The sequence below is a fragment of the Atta cephalotes genome (assembly GCF_000143395.1).
Source record: "Atta cephalotes unplaced genomic scaffold scaffold00017, whole genome shotgun sequence".
NCBI classification, from domain to species: Eukaryota; Metazoa; Arthropoda; class Insecta; order Hymenoptera; family Formicidae; genus Atta; species Atta cephalotes.
In genome coordinates this window covers 630660-652721 of record NW_012130081.1, presented here as the reverse complement: position 1 = coordinate 652721, position 22062 = coordinate 630660, and the positions used below count along the sequence as shown (strand labels likewise).

The following is a 22062-nucleotide window of genomic DNA, read 5'->3' as shown; positions in this document are numbered from 1 at the left end:
CGTGTCCCCTCTCGTTTATCTCCTCTCGGTTTCCGGCCGGGGAAGGACTCGAGAACGAGCATAAAACAAAAACTCATTTCTAAATGGATAGAAAAAACGCTGCAGCTCTGTCCTATGTCCCGCTTTAAGATTCTGAAATAATTATCCGTGAGAGATGATCCAGTGAGCATCACGTAAAACCGACATTTATAATCATCAAAATGTTATTACTTTGTCCTTCACATAATTATTTTTAATTACTACTTTTATTATAACTTTTATTAATTATTACTTTTATTAACTATGTCTTTACATTAATACAAAGACAGTGCAATTTTTATTTCTTGAAAGTGGAGATAGTTTAAACAAGGATAGATTTACAGATGATAATTTTTATTTGGATACAATCAGAATATACATTTTTGCTCGTCTGCGATCAGAATGAAAATGATACTCTCCAGCACCTGCATCACGCGCTAACAAAGCTCTGCTGATCGCACATAATTTGACCAGCATATCGCATGAAACCGCCATTGGCTACCTTGAGTATTGTCAGCAGAAAATATAGGATTTCAAGTATCATCGATTAATTTGCTTTAATTAATTTGCTAATCATATGACACTCATCGTTGTGATAAGGCATAATTTTTCACACTATTGTTATGCGGATAATATCGATAATAATATTCTGAGAATTAATGTCTGTTGACTATATAATTAAAATTACCCAGTATGTAACTGTAGACCAAGACACATGGACCACGTTTGAATGTTGCTGGCGGAATCTTCAATGAGGGACCGCCTCCCGAATTTATTATTATTATTATTATTATTATTATTATTATTATTAATTGTTATTATTATTATTATTAACACAGAAAAAGATGTTTAGTTGAATTAACCGGAATTCTTGTAAAAAAAACGATCCAGAAAGTTCTAATTAAATCTGCAAGATTTGAAGTTAAATCTATTAAAATTCTAGTAGAAATAACTAACATTTAATAACTTTAATCAGAAATCCACACTTAACTAGAAATCATTCATTTTCCAGAATTCCAGTAAATTCAACTAAACATTTTTTTCCATGTAGTAACACATTTAATTAAACGATTGACTAGAATTAAATCTAAGTCTTCATAAAAATAACTTAAGATTAATGCGATTTGAATGAAGTACTTGTTATGTTAATTAATCCCACATGATCTTCCTGTCACAATCATTAAATTCAGAACATTGCAATTGATTCGAGTACAATCATCACTTTCTCTGTTTTCCCACGTAAATCGTCCTTTCAGGATCGTTCGTCGATCCAGTGATCTGCGAGATTGCGAATTCGTTGAGAAACCTCTCGACGGATATCTCCTGGCGGGTTCTTACTTTCGCACCACTTTCCCATTGCAAGACAATGCTTGCCACGAAAGTCATGAGAGCATAATTGTTACCGAACGACGCACGTTTCACACGCTCGGTGGAAAATCATGTGACTGGAAACCGTGAAGATTTGACGGTGGCTCGCAGAAACGTTGCCCGCGTGCGACTTGTTCTTTTTCTTTTACATTATGAATTGTCGCACGACCTGGTTTACATAATTTCGATCTATAATAGGAATAACTGTTACGGATTGGGTAACAAGCTTGTTTCTGCGAGCGGATATTGTTTTACTTGGGAAGTCCCGGAGTTTCGTAGAAATTGCGGAAAATCGCTTCTGTCATGGCTGGTTTATCGTCATTAGATTAGAGATCGAAATAATCAATCTGTCAGAATAAAAAATAATTGCATGTGCGGTTAAAAAAATTTTATAACAAATGTCATTTACAGTGACTAGATAAAATTGTCTTAGACAATTGCAATAGGTATATCATACAAGATATATTGTAGTTCCAAGAATTCTCTCTCATTCAAAGAATATAATGTGTTTTATAAATTATATTATATAGCGAAATAATGAATTTTCTGTTGGGAAACAAGCTCAAATTTACAATTTACTTATAGATGGCTGGTGGGATTAATTAAGAGCGGTATTTCTTTTTTACATCTTATCTGTCTTAATTAGCACAGTAATTTGAACTTTGCATAACGAACTCTATATATTTTAGTTTCGTTCTGAGAACGAAACTTATTTATCATTAGCATGAAGGCGTCGGTTTTCACGGTTCTTCTGGGCAGGAAGAAAATGACTCTAAATCGAGCGTGCCGAGTTCAACTGCAGAGTCTCTGAACTCGGCCCTGGAGGTCAAGAATTCCACGCGAGGGTCAATCACTGTTATTTGCATTGTTGGAGTCCAACATTTCGAAATAACTGATCGAGATTTTTTTTAAAATATCATTAATTTTTACTAATCGCGACAAGCACAGTGCAATATATTTGAGGCTGATTTCGAGCTAATGCTTATTTATGTTTCTATAACAATTCTATAAAAATGAAAAGATCTTATTAAAAAAATAAACTCATTGCCTTTATTTATAGTCTAATTCATTCTCTATTTGCGTGAGACGGAAGTAAAACTTAAATATTACTGCAACATTTTGCATGGTTCAATTTCCACGGAACAGTAAACTGTTACATTTGGGTTATAAAATTGAGGATGTTACATCGCATGAAGTTGATGACGGTAATAATGATGACGATGCAATGCCATGTAGTGTGGGTCAAGATTATCTTTTGTGATCTCCTTTTATGGATTACCGTTGTAACGGCAGATTTATCCGCTTCTATTTTATCGATAATGTTTCTAACATTTTATAGATCCAAAAAAAAATAAAATTATCAATCACGGCCATATAAAGAAAGCAAACGATGTTTAAATTATTCTAAACAAATGTCACATCTGTATTAATTGACAGCAGATGTTCGATATATATCTATAATAAGATAGATACATCTATAATAAGTTTTGACATTAAATAGCAATCTATTATCTACTGTCATATTAGTTTCCTTTAAAAAACTTTTACATAAATAAACTTTCTATTTATGTATTATTTAAAGAATTTAATGTAATAACTTTGCGTCATGAAAAGAACTGACAAAGAAAAAAAAACAAGGAGATACTCTCTAATAAATATATAATAAAAATCTTGAACTACTAAGAAGCTAACGATAAGACACGCGCACATATAAAATTGTCAATCAATACCATATTCATGATACGTTGTATCTCTGCACACTCACATCTTGATAAGAAGCCAGTCGCGAAGGACCACACAGAAGCGCGCCTTCTCAAATTCGCTCACTGAAGGATCGGCCGTGTCCGGCCGCGAATGTCTACGAGTAGCTGACAATTGACACCCGTTTCCGGCCCTTCATTCGACGATACAAAGGAGAAGCGATGTCCTAAAGAAGAAAAGGGAGCACGTGCTCTCATCGCGTGCCCTGCTTTTACGCTATGGCCCGTGTTCTTCGCAATGTGTTCTCGGTACATGGAACATAATACGGTCATGCTGGAAAGCTTCCTTCCTGCGAACGCATCGTCGTGCGTAAGCTTCTTCTGGAGCCATATGGTATCGGGGCTTCTTCCTTCTCGCGCAAGATGAAAGCGAAACCGCATGTTGTTACTACTCATTGCACGGGCGACTGCATGCGCGTGCCGTCACGAGGATGCAATTCGCGTGATAGAACGTGCTACGAACGGCTATTCTTTAAGCCGGATGTGTGACTCTAAACATTTCTCACCAATTGATTTTGTAATCAACGAGAAACATTCTTAAATTATGTAATTATCTTATACTTTCCTTTCATATTAATGTTTAAACAAGCAGACTTAATTAAGTTGATAGCTAGACGCACATATGTATCTAACTAACAATAAGATATAAACATTTGTATTTTTAGTATATTTAATATAGAATGTTTTAATTTCACGTAGTATCAATGACAAAGCATAAATTGGTAAATTAAAAGATACAGGATATTTATATACCCATGTATCATTGTACGTATTCATTTCAGTTAATAACAAAGTCATCATCTACTCTAGCGAGTTGATGATAATGATGTACGTGCACTGCATTAGTGTATTATGAATGAATCGGATAATATATGTTACAGCAATGAACTATACGGAAGCAATCGAATTAATTGCAAGAATTGCTATTGAATTTTCTTGACGAATGAAAATTTTCCGCAAAGATTTCTCTTATTTATGCGATTTTGATTCATTTCATTAGTCTTATTAAATTCTTATAAAATTTTTTGTAAAATAAAAGAAAAAGTTTTGCAATTTCTAAAAATTAATAAATCATCGAACGACAAATAACGCAGGTGTTATTACATGACACCACCAAGAATAATCCGTGACTAATTGAAGTGCCATAGACAGTTGTTTTATTTCCATCATTTTTTATATGAATGGGACAGGCTGTGTGTAGTGGACCAACGGGATATGGATCGTTTTCGAGTTTACATCCTGTCGCCTCTCAAAAGGCGGAACGAACATGGTCGCGTGCCAGTTCGCGTTTTTAAAAGAATAAGACAGCTGTGTGGAGTGTCTCCCTTTTGCAAAGAAAGTGCCGCCCGCGCCGTTCAACTAGGGTGAAGTATTCTTCTTAAAGAAATGTCCCAAAAGTATTTCATTACAAAAAAAACTTTGTTCAGGGATGCAACGACTTTACCTTATCGTAAGAAATAAGTATATAAGAGGAATAAATAAAGAAATACTATCCGGAAAAAAATTTACTAAATCTTACATATTTCTTTGAATAGTATTAACAAGGGAAGACGCTCTCACCAATTTCAATAATATTTGACAGAGTTATAGAATGTGTTCTCCTGAATATACCAAATATACCTGAATATGGTAAATCATCCCCCCATTTAAGCGTAGACGGTTTACCGAAATATTTCAATAATAAATTTGATAATGGCATTTACTTTAGAAAGAATAATAGCGTTATTAATTATTAAAACGTTCATACTCGAATATTTGTAGTGTAATAGATGGCAACAGCCTCTCAACTTACAGACTTGAATTTCGAACCACACTAACAATTAAATTTTTCCTATTATATAATAGTGTTTTATGAAATAATTGTTATATTATTTATGAATATCTCTTATCAAATTTCATTGAAATTGATGTGAGTCACTTCGGAGCCTCTCCTTGTAGTAAACACTTACAATAAATAAATATTTATTTAATAAAAATATGATAATAAAATTAATAGTTTTTATACAAAATAAACAAATGTTAAATATTCAATAAATATTTAGAACTGAACAAATATTTGCTAAAATATAATATTTTCTTAATGTATATATAGTATTAATATATATATATTAATATAAAACCTAGAATACAAGGAAATAGAAACTGAAACGTTCACTAGGAAATTCTGTTATTTTATTTACTACATATCTTATTATGCGCAAACATTAGCACCATCGCAATTTTAATCTTCAATTCATTAGCTTGCAGTAGAAAATAGTTAGATTAGAATAGTTTCTTTTCACAAAATGCGTGAAAGCGGTGCTTCCCTGGAGAAACGCTGTGTTACCAACAGCAAATTATACATACATATAATACTGCTTTGTGCACACTTAATGTAACAATCTAACAATCTAACAACTTTCGTAGAACGGATATTCAAAGCAAACTCGACGCAGTTAACCGTGGGTGAATTGTTCATATAATTAGCAAACTAGATAAAGGATCGTTTATGATCTTTGCATGAATTGTATTTAACATTGAGCGGAATTGAAAAATGCGGTAGTTATCGTTATTATCTTATTAACAGTAAAAATATTCAACTTTTTCAAATATCATTAAAAATAAAAGAAATGCGAACATTTCACAAGAAATGGCTTATCCACGTTTTATATTTTTTTAAATTAACTTAGAATTAACAAAATTTCTTTTTTATAAATGTAAAATACTTTTCATTGTATTAAAATTATTTTTATTCTAAAATTATAAAATGTAACTTTTTTTTTAATTTTGCATTCTTAGTCGGCAAGAAATTGAGAAACTTACTTAGATAAGTAACTTATTGTTGTTATTATCCTTTTTCTGAAAAATAATTCGTTACTGTTACTTGTTGAATAAAGTAACTATGTAGCTAATTAATCAGTTTAACGCGAAATCTATGATGCTTATAATTAATCGCAAAAAAACTCTTATACGTACACATGTATTGTACATGTACAATACATGTGTACATTGTACAAAAAATTATGAAAATAATAATTATATTTATTATCATTATTAAAAAAAATGTAATTGCGTTATCATTATACCGTTATAAGTAAGAAAAAACGTCACCCATTCGTTATTGAAAAAAAATAATTATAACAGTAACAATGCTACAAGCAACGCGTTATTTTTCAACTCTATTGTTCGACATTTATAGCATTAGAAAATGACTCTTAATCGGTTAAATCATTCAATTAACATTCTTTTATTTTTCAATTTTATTGTTCGGAAGAAACGGGATTATTTACATACATTTAAGCATGTTGTTTTGATTACTTATACTTGTTGCCTGATCCAACACATTAAGAGAAGTAGAAGGTCGGTGACAGACGGTCGCAGGTCCGTATAATTGGTCCTTCCTTTCCTGCTGATTGTTTTAAACGAGAACAACTCGACCAACTTTAAGTCCCCTGTTACTACCAACACGCGCGTGATTATTAGCGACACACAGCCGCCAGTGTGTGGAATGCTCGCATCCGGTTTGTAAAGTGTGGAAGAGCGAAGTGTGGAAGTGTCCCGAAGAGACAAAGCATCCTATCCTATACTGGTCCGACGTAGATACGGCTCTAATCTCATCGTGCGTGTCGTACTAGTGATCTCTTGAAATAGAGAAGCAAGCATAGTTATCATACTTGCGACTCATCAAATGTCCTTCTAGACGGAAGACAAATTAACGCGTAATTGCGATCGCGGAACATCTTGTTGCATTGGCGTATATATCAGTTTATATCTGACCTACTGCATTGCGTTCCGTCTGATTAGACATATTTATTATTTTTTTATTTATTATAAAATTTTATATTAAGATTTTTTTATTATTATGTTTTATTATTATGTACATTTTTTTCTTATTATCGTATTTTTATATTAATATAATAGACTTTAAAAAAAATATTTATTAAAATAAATATTGCAGATAAATATAAGCTTTAATATACAAACTTCTAAATTGAATTAGGCTCAGTCGCGCGCGCGCGATTACATAAATCAATTCAATGACTTAAATTTAGCTTTACGATTAGTCATAGTTTAGGAACGGAAGTTGACGTATTATTAAACTTAAGTCCAATTAAATATATCTACTTGAAGTGTCGATTGAAAAGCGAGAAGATATTTAGATGCACAATTGTACTGAAACCATTTTTGATTCTTATTAAATTTTATTACTTTAAACATATTGCATTGTTAATATTTTTTCATATAAATCACAATATTTCTTTAAATTTATTTTATTGCCAAAAAGCATCTATTGTCGTAGACAACCAAAAGACTTATCAATATAGCATCAAATTTAGATAGTCTATTTATAAATCTAAATGATCTATTTTCCTGATCTATCTAGTATCGGCATGACTGTGTGTGAAAGTGATAATTTATCTTCTGAAGTATATAATGCAGTAATGCAAGCTGACACTTAGACAGTGCGTTCCTCATGTTCGTAACACGCGTACCGAAACATCCATTAGTTTTTCGTCTGCTCTCAAGTGTTGAAGACATAATTATTTGTAGAAGTGGTGGATTATATATAGCCGGCATAAACAATCTCCTATAATTTATTACTGCATAATAAAACATTACGATAATTTTTTTAATATTATGCACTTCTTTCTTTCATCTTGATATTATATTAACACTTTTTTGATTAGCGATTTTGCGTTCTTAATTAATAAACTTGTAATTCTTTATTGTCATCTTTGTGTACTGATGATCAAATCTTGACCGAAACGTCTGTTGTTTCTTATATAATAAATACAATATATTATTTTCATTTTAATATCTATCATCGTGGCTGTATGCTCCTTATTATTTATATTCATAATAAAGCAATTTTTTACTACATAACATTAATATTATTATTATTCTACATACTATAATATTAATATTCTATTAATATTATTCTATATATATATTATATATACTTAATATATATTAAAATAAATATTATGATTCTATGACAAATATGTATAGATAAAATTAATTAAAACACAAAATTTCTCTACATTTCTCTTCATTAATAAAAATATATTTATTGGACCTTCCGAATATAAGTATCTCCAACATATTATTTTTCTTTTATCAAATTTTCATTAAGAAAAAATTTCAATGTTAGAAACACAAAAATATATATATAAAGAAACAATCCATAACTGAATTGTTTCTTGAAAAAAGACAAAGAAAAAGAAGTTTTTTCCATGATACATATCAAAATATTTCATGCAACTCTATAATTTACCTGCGATATATTATTTTTCGCAGTGATATGGGCATATGAAATAATTCACGGGAGTCACGAAAGGGCTCAAAAGGAGCATGATCGTGCATCCGCGCGCACAATCACACCGCTATTTTTCCTTTGTGTTGGATTCCTTCGTCTTTCGTCCAATCACGTCGCCACGCTTCATATCTCGACTGCCAACCCGCCCTTGTTCCCAGTCAATGCACCGACAAGTCTTCCACTGGACGCACACCTGACTGCAGTCAGCGTAACCACGACGATAACACCGACAAGGGTGGATTATCGTGAGTTACTGGAGTTACTATGAATAATGCAACGTCGCGTCAGGAATCGCACGCCATGAAATTTACACAAATTTATACAAAAAGGAACCGCATCGATCTTTTTCGTCAACAATAATTTAAATCATATTTCTATAAAAGCTTCATATTTTTATAAAAATAATATCAAACAATATTATTTATGACAAAAAAAATTTATTTATAATAAATAATTCATATTATTAATTTGCATGATTATTTGATTATTAAACTATGGAATTGACATCTTTTTAATGAGAAATTTTTAAATCGATTAAAACTTTCGATGTATCGATTCGTAAATGAAACTTTTTTTTTATCTGCGAAACATCGCTAGGATTTTAAGTTATCATTTGTGTATCGAAAATAAGCACGCGACGAAGCATGATGACTCTCCCTCCATTTAACCCATTCTCTTGACTTCACTTGACCAAGTGTCAATAAGTCGTAATGCCAACAACGCCATAACGAAAACAAAGTTCACCATAAAATTCGATCTTAACTGGCAATATTTTTTCAAATCAGTAAAATTTCAAATAAATAAATTGAAAAATCATATTATTTTCAATTTTTATTATAAATTAAAATTTATGACATAGAAAAAAACAGAGCTTTGTTAGTATTTGAAAATTAAATATTTAAAAATTTAGCTAGATGTTGATTTAAAAATAATTTTGTGAGATTATCAATATAATTATGTAGAGCAAGTTGGAGCATCAAAACTTTTTATAGCATTTTTTAAATCTTACGTAATTATTTTGGTAATCTAACAAAATTATTTTTAAACCTCCATATCTAGCTAAATTTTTAAAGCAGAACACACTATTTGTTCCGTGCAATAGTTGATAAATGATCATTCAAACATATATATGTTATTAAAAAACGAAAAGAAAAATCACAACTCGCGTTAACGTTGTTGGGAGTTCAGAAAACGCAGGTGCAACGTGCACCTGCAGTCAATAAATTCCTTCTTGTGTGCAGTTGCAACTATTTATATATAGGCTGTCGAACGCGAGACTTCGATGACGTATATCTTACCGAACTCTATTTCCAGAAGTTCGCCGTAAAACTAATATTGGTGTCGTAATAAGCTGCGAGTGAGTTCGACGAGTTCGTTGCACCGGAAGTGTCATGTTCATGCTTTAACTCTTTCGTCGGGGGCGTGAGGAACTACGGAATTGAGGTAGTTTATCCGTCAACGATAAAAAAGACTCTCAGGGAAATCTTTCTTTTTTTTATACGATGTTTATCATCACTATGCATATCTAGTTGTGAATGATAAGACTACTTTTCTCTCAAAAATTATTTTCTACAACATCATTATCATAGTGGATATGATAATGAAGGTATGTTTCACGATATATTAAAAATTTATGGAAATTATTTAATAAAATTCGACGCAAGTCATGGTTAATATAATTTCTAGTTAATATAAATTTTAATTATAATTTTGTTGATGATTATTTTTATGAATGTAATTTCTTGTGTGCCACCCGTTACATCATAGGGAAAAGATACGTCATATCTCTGTGGCGCCACATTAATCATTATGTTATTAAAGCTACGATTGATCATGATGCTTAACGAATGCGTTTTTCTTTCGCTCAACAACAATTGTATGAGATAACATTAATTAATTTTGAATGCCTTATTCATAGCCATTAGGAAGAACGGATGGTACTAATACTATATACCTATAATTAGAATATCACTTATTTGTCATCACTTATATCGTCATTATTCACGTGCACTAACACGAGTGTCATTGGGACCCTTAAACTGAGATTAAGAAAATGTATGTACAAATAGGTATAAATAAATCGATAAAGATTTAATTTGAGATGAAGATATATTCTAATTAACAATAATATATATTATATTAATTAACAATAATATTGTCTCATAATCGAATGAATTGTGCTTGTATTATTCTTCCTGATACACCCGATATGTAATTCACAGACGCAGATATGTTGCGGTACTGGCGCCGTGGCTATCATTACGTTGTTTAACTCATAATATGCCGTAACATGTACGCTACTGCACCCTGTATTACAATCGTTTACGCGTTTCAACGATCCGGCTCACACGTGTGCGTGTACAAAGCCGGCGCTCACACGTGCGCCATGCCAGACACGGTACGCTGACCATCGCATCATCGTGTCGATGCACCATTATAACCATTATATGCATCACGCGTAATATACGCACGACCAGACTTATGGATAATAAACAAACCTGTCGAGGCATTAAGTGTATAGATAGTTTAAACGCTCCTAATTCAAGATTTCTATTCTTTTTTTTATAATGCTGTAATTATGTTATGTGTATTATATTGCATTATGAGAAAGAAAGAGATGCCTTTTTAAATAATTTTCTGTATAGATATGTAAACTAAAGCAATCTACTCAGAGAAAAATAGTATATGATAGCAATTATATCTAAGTAAGTAATGGTTGTATTTAGAATATATCGATAAATGTACAATTTTATTTTAAAAATTCTATAATGTATGTAATGTGAATGCATGCGTTTCCAAGTAGAACAACAAGTCATTATGATATCAAAATGATGTCAAAATGACTTCAAAATCAAAAGTCATTTTTTAATTATTTTCGATTCATTTTAATGTCATTTTGATGTTATCATGACTTATTGTTTTATTTGGGTTAGGATTCAAATCGCGTTCTGAATATGAGCCGATAACTGTACAAGTTTTATATCATATAGATTATAATGTACAAATTGTAATATCTATAAAAAATATATAAAATGATTAATTTAATTACGTATATAAATTTTACATATAAAACTTGTATAATTGTTATCTACTATTATATATCTTTTTCTCTGAATGTTATGTTAGGCAAATTAATTAAAAATATAATTAATTGCATATAAATTAAAGATATATTGATTGAGTTCAAGAGTTGGCATCTATATCTTAATTTTCTTTTCCTAATTGTTACTTCCGAATTATCTCTAAATTTTTTTTAAATTGCAAATTTTAAGTATATTCAATATAGAAATATATACATTCCGATTTTGAATCATTTTTATAGTTATCGACTTTCATCTCTTCCGGCCGATCCGTTTTGGACCCACGTACTATCATATTTGTATGGGACACACAGAACTTCCGGTTGTTTTGAATTCTTGTATAGATCCCATCCGGTCAGCTTTTGAATATCGGACAGACTCGTTCTCCGGATCAACTGCATCCTATTCAGCATGATCATTGACATGCAGTCCTGTGCATCTCGTTGGTTGACTTTCAAAAGATGCAATTCACTCCTATATTCACAGACATTTTTTAAAATTCATATTTAAATTCAGACATTTAAATCCATATCTAAATTCAAAACCTGTCAAATTTAACTTATGTATTTAATTGCAAGTAACTATCTTTCTGAGCTCGAATAAGTATTTTATTTAATAAATTATATAAATCGTTTATTTTTTAATCCATCTACTTCATTGCTTATAGAACGCTGTTCAGGTGCTCAAGCAAAATCAATTTCATAGTTTTATTCGTGCCGTTCCCTCCTTTATTTCATTATTCACTGTCAGGACATCGCCATAACTTCGGGATTTTCTACATAGTCGAGGAATAAACGGCGCCCACGCTCTTTCTGATTCCCTCCAGAGAAGAAAACTTCTATGGAAAAAAAAATCTCGCGACGATAAACTGGCCGAGTCCATAAAACGCCATGAATTGTCAGGGGTCAGTCGCATGACAGTTATCGGCAGTGATGCCTCTCGTATTATGCAGCCGAGGGTCTCTCGATTATTATGAAATAGCAACGGAACCGAATCGACGTAAGCAGTGCGGCGTCGAGATGCGGCGACGCCACCAAGCCATCTGGCGCACAGTGCTCCCATTCACTCTTCCGACATTCTGAGCACCCCTCACTCGCCCCTTCGTCGCCGTTGTAGTAAGTTTCTTCATTCGGCTTCCCCTTTCTCATTCGCCGACGCGCCGACCACGGTATATCACAGTGCGATATCAATGCTTGCGGAGTCGCCGCGATAACCATGTTTGCGTTTGCTCGCTGCGCGTGGAATTATTGCGACCAGAACAAACGTTATGCCCCGGTGGCCTTCATAACGCGTGAAGTGGCGATCAGTACGATAACACGACTACTTCTGTTTGCTTGAAACTTGTATCAAAACGTGTGAAAAAACCCGTATCATTCGGCATTGCTATAAATAGTATAAAAATGCTATAAATACAAATGTGGATAGACTATAATAAAAGGCTTACTATGCATATAAGTACATAAAAAAATTCTACGCCACCTGGTTTCCTTTTAAATTGCACGTGCAAGAACTGGCCAAAGTGTACTACAAAGAACTATGTTCAGAAAGTATATACTGCGAACACATTCTTTCGCTATGTGCCAATTCACAAGCAAATAAATGATCGGAACAAAATAAATGGTCACACGAACCTCGAGAGGCAATACCGAGATCCTTCTATTCTCAAATTTCACGTCCTTGTCAATTGCTATCGATGCCGATCAATGCTGTTCCTTCACGCGATTCCACCACAATTCAATATTCACAATGATTCGCTTTCATCACGATATTATGTCGCGTATCGTCTGTAGAAAGGATGATCCGCGGTTTCACACCGCAGTCAGAATACACGCACGCGTCCGCTCGTCCCGGGCGTTAAACTTCCCAGAGTCACGACGAAGGGAACCTGTTCGCACATCATTATGCTTTTGACCGAAGCGAGAGAAGATCCGATCCCGGGATCTCACATTACTTCCTCGCGACCGCAGAAATTAATCATCTCATCCTGTATCCCGACGCACTGTGTAATTTTTCTTTCGTCAGGCCTGTCCGTAGTTGTGTTTTCTTCCTTACTATATGTACATACATTGCGAAAAAAGACGTATCGTTATGAAAACGGACTTTTAAAAATCCACTTTCTCATTGTAAAAAAAAATAGAAGTAGATGTAAGTTCGATGTTTTGCCGCCTAAAATGTCTATGGATCGCAAATTGGTTGTTTAGACACATTATTAATAAAAAAGATCGATTCAAAAAATAATTAAATGAATCTGATTTTCTAATTTAACTAATGTTATGCATGTATTTATTGCATAAATATGATAATAGAAGAAAGAAAAAATATCCAAATATTCTATAGCATTTTATACGTGTTATTTAAACAAATATTATTTAAAAGAGAAATTGAGTTGTTTGTGTGTATGTGTGAGATATGAAGAATAGAGCTTAAATGTCTTTTAATTCCTTCGATTACTCTGTACCACCCGTTCCCGCCTATGCAGCATTGTGCTACGATGTTAGACCATTATTATGCAAGGTCCATAAAGGCTGCCGTAAGAATTTTAAGTGTAACAATCAGCATTGTTCGACATTGCACGAACGAGAAGCTTGACCATCTGCACTGGAGGCTCAAACCACAATTGTCGAGCAGCCAGATGTTAAATGTACATACATTGAACAAGAAAAACGGCTAAGAAAAGATCTTTAAATAAATTGGAGAAACAAAGGCACGAGCACGAATGACTCATTGTTACATAATGCGACTTTTGCAAGCCACCTGTTTAATTATGATTTTATTTCAAGATATGTCTTTGTTCTTAAACTTCTACATATCTCGGAAAAATTATAATTTTTAATTTATTTAATTATTTCTATTTTTTCAAATTTTTTTATTTATTTCGATAAATTTATCTTGAATTTTCGAAAGACATCCAAGAACATTCAGCCACATATTTGGCATATGATACATATATGTCTTTACACTTGTGACACAATATTACCAGACACATGATGACCTTTTGAGATATGAAAAGTTCTGATACTTTCCCAGGATGAGTAATCAAGGATATTCAAATGGATTCGCAGAATGCAATTTCTCGTCCTACGCTGACATAATTGGATATTTCGTAGTCTTGTGATGACACAAGACCTTTTAATGCTTTGGTTGGCAAGTAGCTGAGAGTATATTGCAAATGCATTAGCACGCGTTCACGCGTAATAATATGCAAGACTGCAGACGCCAACGTTATAGCTTCGAGTGTTTTTCGAAGAATTCTCTCCATTTGTATCCGTCTTTGATTACGATTATCATATTACAATAACTAATTCCTGAAACTAATAAATCCACTAATACAGAAGCTTCTTCTATGTTGATAATCTAAATAGGATCATTAATCAATGCCTAGTATTCCTTTAAGAAGATATATTTCTAATATCTCTCTCCCGGAATCATTACTATTATAAACATTGAAATAAAAATTGCTAAAGCTTTATTAATTAATAGAATGGCAAGCAGTTTTGCAACTATAAAATTCTTCGATATGATCAGTTTATACATTTAGATTTAGTGAGAGGAATTAAGGACATCAAGAATCATTTATATTAAAGAGTCTTACAACAGTTGCAGAGCTACTTTTTCTGCTGAACGCAGTCAATGTCATTAAGGAAAGCATTACTTCATTCCAGAGTTAATAAAAATAATAAATAATTTAATAAAAATAAATATATACAGACTATAAAGCACTATAAAATTATATGAGTAGAACGTTATCGTTCACTCTTACACAATTGTGATTTTCAGACATGAATTGAGAAACTTTTACAATGTTTTATATCTCTCTTGTATGCAATTTATGATTCACGCCGTTTCTCGTTTTTGCACTATCGTTTTGCATTATCGAAGCTCCATTCATTTTACGAGCGTGTAAAACATCTAATTTAACGGTGCGTACATCGCGCTTTCATCCAAGTTACCAGGTAATAAATAATTCGCGGTAGCGTGAATGAGTGTTACTCGCAAGATGAACACTTTCGCGTGCGCGAACGGCCGGTTTCGCGAGTGCTTTCACCAGTAACCCGTGACCAATGCCTGATGACATTCACGGCTCAAGAATTCTTACGGTCCTCATGAATAAAATTCACTCGCTCTCAATTTGCTGGATGCAGAATTCGTAAATTCTTTTCAGTATCTTGTATATTTTATAAGTATACCAACCAAAAGACATAAAAAAGCTATTTTTTTTTTATTACTTATTAACTTTCCTATTAGTATTATTAGTATTATGTGGAAATAATTAGAACATGTAAAATGAATATGTAAAAAGACTTTTTTATTACATTTTATAAAAATAAATCATCAATATTTTTCTCATACCATATCAAGAGATTTCCTATGACATGATGAAATCATCCGTGACAGATCGCATGTGAATCACATAACGCCTGTACTTTACGCCTGTACGTGAGACATATTGATATTTTCGTACATCTCTGCAGTTTCATTGCGTCTGTGTCATATTGTGCATAATTCGATTGTGCAAAATGCTGAGTGATCGTTGGGTGCGTACTTGGGAAGTGAATAAGCGTCATATTGCGTAATATGTTGATTATCTCGGGCGTTAAGCAATGAATTCCGGTTCACTGTCGACTAGAGTGTTAAATCGCGGATGTAGCGCTACACTATTCCCGCGTGATAATGGTCAAGCATTTCAATTAGGAATTATCATGCGGTGGCATTGAACAGGACGAGAACGCTCGATCGGGCGAGCCGGATGAATTTTGCTGAGTGGAGAGGTCTCGCTGAGAACGATCTAGTTTCTAACTATTCATCCGTTTATTAAATCTACCGCATCATTTTATATCTTTCTATTAGGTCTATATATTAAATGATATATTTCCTTCATTTCATTACACATTCTTCTATTTAATCCTCGATTGTAGCAAATAAGGTTATTTGGAGCCAAAGCAAAAATTATAAGTAAGTTGTAGTATATATAATACAATGTATTGGCAAATAATTGTATTTTTTTCTCAGCTCAAAGTTGTATATACAATATCTTTGTCAATAATGAATGGATGAAATTTAAATTTAAAAAAAAGATTTTAAAGCTTGAAATCTCTACTTTTAAAAGCTTACCACATTTTTTAAGTTTATATGATTTGGTAATTTTTACATACCAAAAACTACGAGCTGAAAAAGACGGAAAATTTTCTTCTCACTTTGTGAGTTTGTAACGTACCTAAAATAAATTTGAGAAAATTTTCGATTACCTATCGTGAAAGCTAGATATTTTCCCTACAAAATCGTTTTTTTTTTAAATATTCCTACGATTTTTGGTTACTGAGTTATCGCGGATTAAATAAAAGAATTTTGACTTTAGTTGCTCATAACTCTGTTAAAAATTGTCGTATCGGAATTTTTAAAAAAGAGATTCTTAAAGCTGAAACTTTATTCTATCAAGATATATTTATATTGATTAGTAAGAAAGTAATTGTGGTTTTTACTGATAGATGCCTTTTAAAAAAACGCAATTATTTTCTTGTCAATATTTGATTGGTACTATATATTCTAAATTATAGATAAAAAGAATTTTGCTCTATCAATCATGGTAAAGTGAATTTCTCTATTTCAAACAAGACTCTTTAGAACTTAGTTTTATGTCTGTAATTAAGAGTTAATTACTTTTTTTTAGAAATTTTGTGAAAGTTCTCTGTTTCAGATAGCTGTTTTAATTCTTTTAAAACATTTATTTTCAAAGCCCCAAATATTCGATTACAGACGGAGATAAATTTGAAAACTATTTTTAGAGATCCAGCGAGATTTCCGGTGATCAATTAGTGGAATTTGTAGTCCAGCTTCCGTTTTTTTCCCCAATAAACTGGACGCATTGCTTTCTCTATAAATAAGTTAGTAGAACAGCTTCTCCTTTTCGTTTATCTGTTAGCGTTTCGACTCAATCGAGGTTTTCAACTGGCTTATCGGTGCCGTTTACCCGTTTTTCCACGAACTGCCCTCATATCCATAAAGAAATAAAACTGGTGATTAGCGTTGTTCGTAAGAATAGAACGAGATTCAACTCGAACGAGATAACGGCACGAGCGCGGTGTAACTTTTTTCTTGCTTGTTGATTCGTTACTAAATATGAATGAAACGATTGATGGATTCTCGCGGGCATTACGTCTGAGGAACATTAAATCGCCATCGAGAAAAGGTTTCAAAGGGAACGTCATTACGTTAGGGAATCTATAATCATTTTAAAGGTTTTTTGCGTAATCGCACGATAAGACAGAGAATCTTGATCTTTTTTATAATATACTATATATGTATAAAAAATTTCCTTTATTATTATTCAAATATGTATTTAACAAATCAAATCTCTGTATAATCAGAAAAATCCTTTTCGATAACTGTTCTTCAAAAAATGAACAGATAGTTTTTTTAGAGGCTCAATCAATAATGCTTCCGGACTCGATTATTCTTATCGCATGCAATAGAGGATTGCTCCTGTTGTTAGTAGTTAACATAGTACTTCCGGTCGTAATCTTGAACTTAGCATACAGTTATTCTTCCCCTAACATGTGATAAATGCATTGCGATACAACAAACTTTGCGATAATATTTCCACGTTTTCGATGAAGAGAAACAATTACGACCTATATTCTTGAAGAATTACGCGTCTGAGATATCTTTCTGATAAAAAATTTTATCTCTCATATATACGATATCGTCGTAAGCTTCCATGTATAAACGAAGTCTTGATCTAGAAAGATTATGCATTGAATACGTCATCTCAGTTACATCAACAACGGGGAATTCCTCATCATTGATGATGAAAAACCAGATGTAATTCCTACTTTTTACTGTGACAGAAGTGTTTTCGTAGTGTGTTTGCTTAAGATCGTCCATTCGGTAAAGACTCCCAAGCCTCCAATTCATCCGAGCAGACGAGTTCATCTCACGTTCCCCTCAGAAAATGCAGGCGGATAATAATCTATAATTATCTTCAACATAACAGAAGAAACGATGTGCTGCGCGTTTGATGCTCCATAAATAGTTGTTAAAGATGGCGACAGAACCGGACCGGAGAGTCGATCGACACGAAAAGTTGCCAATATGCAACTGATGAGCCCGTCAATTGGACATGAGCACAAAAATATCATTTTTATATCGAAATAAAACACAAAATCATAAGAAGTTCCAAGATTTCAGTAGAAGTGATTTTAGGAAAAATAATAATATTTCAATATAGAATAATTTTAATGACTTCATAGCATAATAATGATTTTTTAAAATAATTTCTAATTAAAAAATCATTATCATGTCCAGAATTCGTTATAAAATCATCATCAAAAGTGTATCAAATGACATCATTATGATTTTCCTTAAAGTTATTTTTATTTGATGTTATCTTGATTTTATTATGATTTTGTGTTTTATATTTTTTTATTTTTTTCGGACCTTCTGCAAAATATGAGAGAATTATCCTTAGATATAGGAAAGGCTCTTTTGATGAGTTATATCCTGATTATAGGCTATTGTGAACCATCGTTTGTCATCGTACGGGGCTTCTTCCACAAAAAAAATTTCGAAGAAGACATTACCCGCTCCTTTTCTGTATCTCTTCTTCCTGTCTTCTTCTCTTTGCGTCGCGTCGTTATGCGGGCGAGGCGGCACGTAATAATTAATGCAAACACACAATTTTTATTGTGTGCTTTTTATTCCGTCTTCCGTGAGAGGGAGAATCGGAGCAGGAAGAGGAAAAGCAATGTTGGTCGTGAACATTGAAGGAAACAATCTTAGATGAACGTTTTTATTCTCACACGTACGTGCATATAATCGTACCTGGATATTCCAAGGAATTCGAGATTAAATTGATTATGCGAGTGACGAAATAAGGACCAATTCTATAGTAAATATCTGTATAATGGCAAGTATAGAGTTAATCAGGATATAGAGAAAGATATTTATGATGTATCTCTATTATTGCTGTCATATTATTATTATTATTGCTGTCGCATGATAGCCATAGGATTTATTATATTATTGTCGCATAATAGCCCAGCAAAAAAAGTAAACATCAACTAACAAAGTTATAATTTTACATTTAATAATATAAATATAATATAAAGTAGTAAATAACAGTTATAAATCATATTGTTAAATGTAAAATTATCTCTTCAATCGTTAGTTATAATTTCACACTCAACAATATAAATGTAAGATAATACAAGTTATAAGTAACAGTTACATACATTGTTGAATGTAAAATATTATCTCTTGTGTGAATAATATTTCATCTTTCCATTACCGTGTTTCATAAGCTTTCCGCTAAAACTGTAAATATAAAAATGAGATAAAATCTATGCAAAACTGTTCTTTATTGTTCAAAAGGTGAATTTTTTTCGCAAAGTTTGCAACTACGCGTTCTTTGATTATGAGCACCTGGTCGTGAATAAGAGAGGTCATCTACGTTGTGAATTCGACCTTCCTAGAGTCACCGAAGCGAGAAACGTTCCTACTTCGAGGGAAATTACGGGACAACGAATGTTTTCGAAATCTATACACAATCTTCTACATGTCGTGCCAAAGATGATTTCGTCACTTCCGTTTACTATCTTCATAATAGTGATAGATAGACGAGTGCAATTTTCCCTTTCTAAAAAAATTAGAAAAAATTACAAAATCAGATATAGTAGATACTCAAATGAAAAAAATAAAATTGAAATAACAAATATTATGCTCAAAAATCTGACATTTGCGATGAAAAAATAACTGACGATATAGGATTTAATGCGACATTAAATAGTGCGTATTCGATAAAAACTTGAAAACTATTTAGTTGGGATAATGAACTTAAGCTTATCGAAATTATCCAACAACAAACTGTAGAATCACAAAGAAACCGGAAACACGGCCTACTGCATCGGATATTGCAAGGGCTAGGACAGGTCCGGGACTAAAGGCGTAACGAAATATAGACTTCCATCTTGTGCAAGACACATAGCATTCATTATCTCAATATGATATTTAATTAATTTTGATGATCTAATATTTAATATCAAAAATTAAAAGAAAGCATTGAAAGTAAAAATTCCAAATACGTGACTACCAAGCGATGGCGCTTCTCTCACGTGTCTAGTATTGCAGCGTTAATTGTGAAAACTATGGAATTCAAGTGTCAGTAATTGGCCAAGGTTCTTTGCAAACATACCGCCTAATCGTGACCGAGCAATAAAAAACTCTGTGTAGACCGGCAGTCTCGATTAAGTGGATCCGCTATGGCTACAGTCGCTCGTTTAGTTTTTCACTGCGCATTGTGAACGTGGTTGCAGTATGTGTGACATCACGGTATGCGGGGTTCTCACAGAGAATCCTCGGTTCCAGTGACAAAAACTGCGATGTATATGTATCTTATGCTTTGAAAACGGGGATCTCGTCGCTGCTTTCTATTACTTCCCACAATAAAAAGAAGATGCTTCTTGTCGGGATAAAGATACTTGCAGAATTTATAGCGCCATAATATCTCATAATTAAAAATTTAATTCCAAACAGTTGTCATCGTATAAAGTATTTTATCTAACATTATCCGTGAATATACTTATTGGATTAAATGAAGTCATTACAATTATAATTAGAATGCTAATTTGTTAAATATCTACATTTCGTACGTCATTAAGAAATTATTTATGAAGTATAATCATATAAAGAAGTATACATGACCGGTATCTCGGACTAACGGAAGCGACTTATATATTCCGCGACGACCTCTGCAACCCGCGTGCGAAACGGGTCAGACAAGCGTAAATACAATGAAAAGTCTTTGCCGCATAGGCATGGAGGAAAATCGCGCGTGTAATATTTAGAGCTCAAGTGGAAACGAGGATAGAAACGTTTGTATGGATACATTAAAAATTCTAAATACATCGACCTTGATCATAATCAAGCGTATAAAATTGCAAAAAGTATTTAATCGCTTTAGGAAATTCCTGTCGCTTACAACCGATTGCATTATTTTATTCTCGTGAAAAATATCCACGAGACTATTTTCTTTTGAATAAATCTATTTCCTAAAATTACTCTAAAATCGTTATTTTGCATTTAAAATTCGATTTAAGAAAGAAACATAATAATCGTTAATAGTATCCGGTATTTTTCGGGCGGGAAGGAGAAGGCGAGATTTCGAATGACAGTATAAAGCATGTGTTCAACGGTCTGTACAGATGGTAAAGAAAAATATGCCCTTCCTAAACGTCCCTTGCTGGGACGAAGACTCTCGAGAGACTCATGTTTCTGTTCGCGCAAAAAGGAATGCGAAACCGCACGAAGCCGTGAGAAATTACGCTGTCATTGAAAGCAGTCAATTTACAAATATTCCAAATGTTCAATTTATAGGGCAGCTATTATTTTCACAATACTAATCATTAGAGTCTGTCTTATATAAATATACAATAAGATTCTTTAATATTTTATTACAATAGAAGCATTTTTATTGCTATTATTATTGATCTATTTATATACGTAATAACTTCGTATAGCATACATTATACGAAGTTATACGACTTTT

The 22062-nt window shown here is 32.6% G+C and overlaps 1 protein-coding gene across 1 annotated transcript in view; it reads right to left on the bottom strand.

Annotated features, from left to right (window-relative positions):
- LOC105618477 overlaps positions 1 to 22062 on the bottom strand; it is a 32030-nt gene that overhangs the window by 8772 nt on the left and 1196 nt on the right. The window lies entirely within an intron of this gene.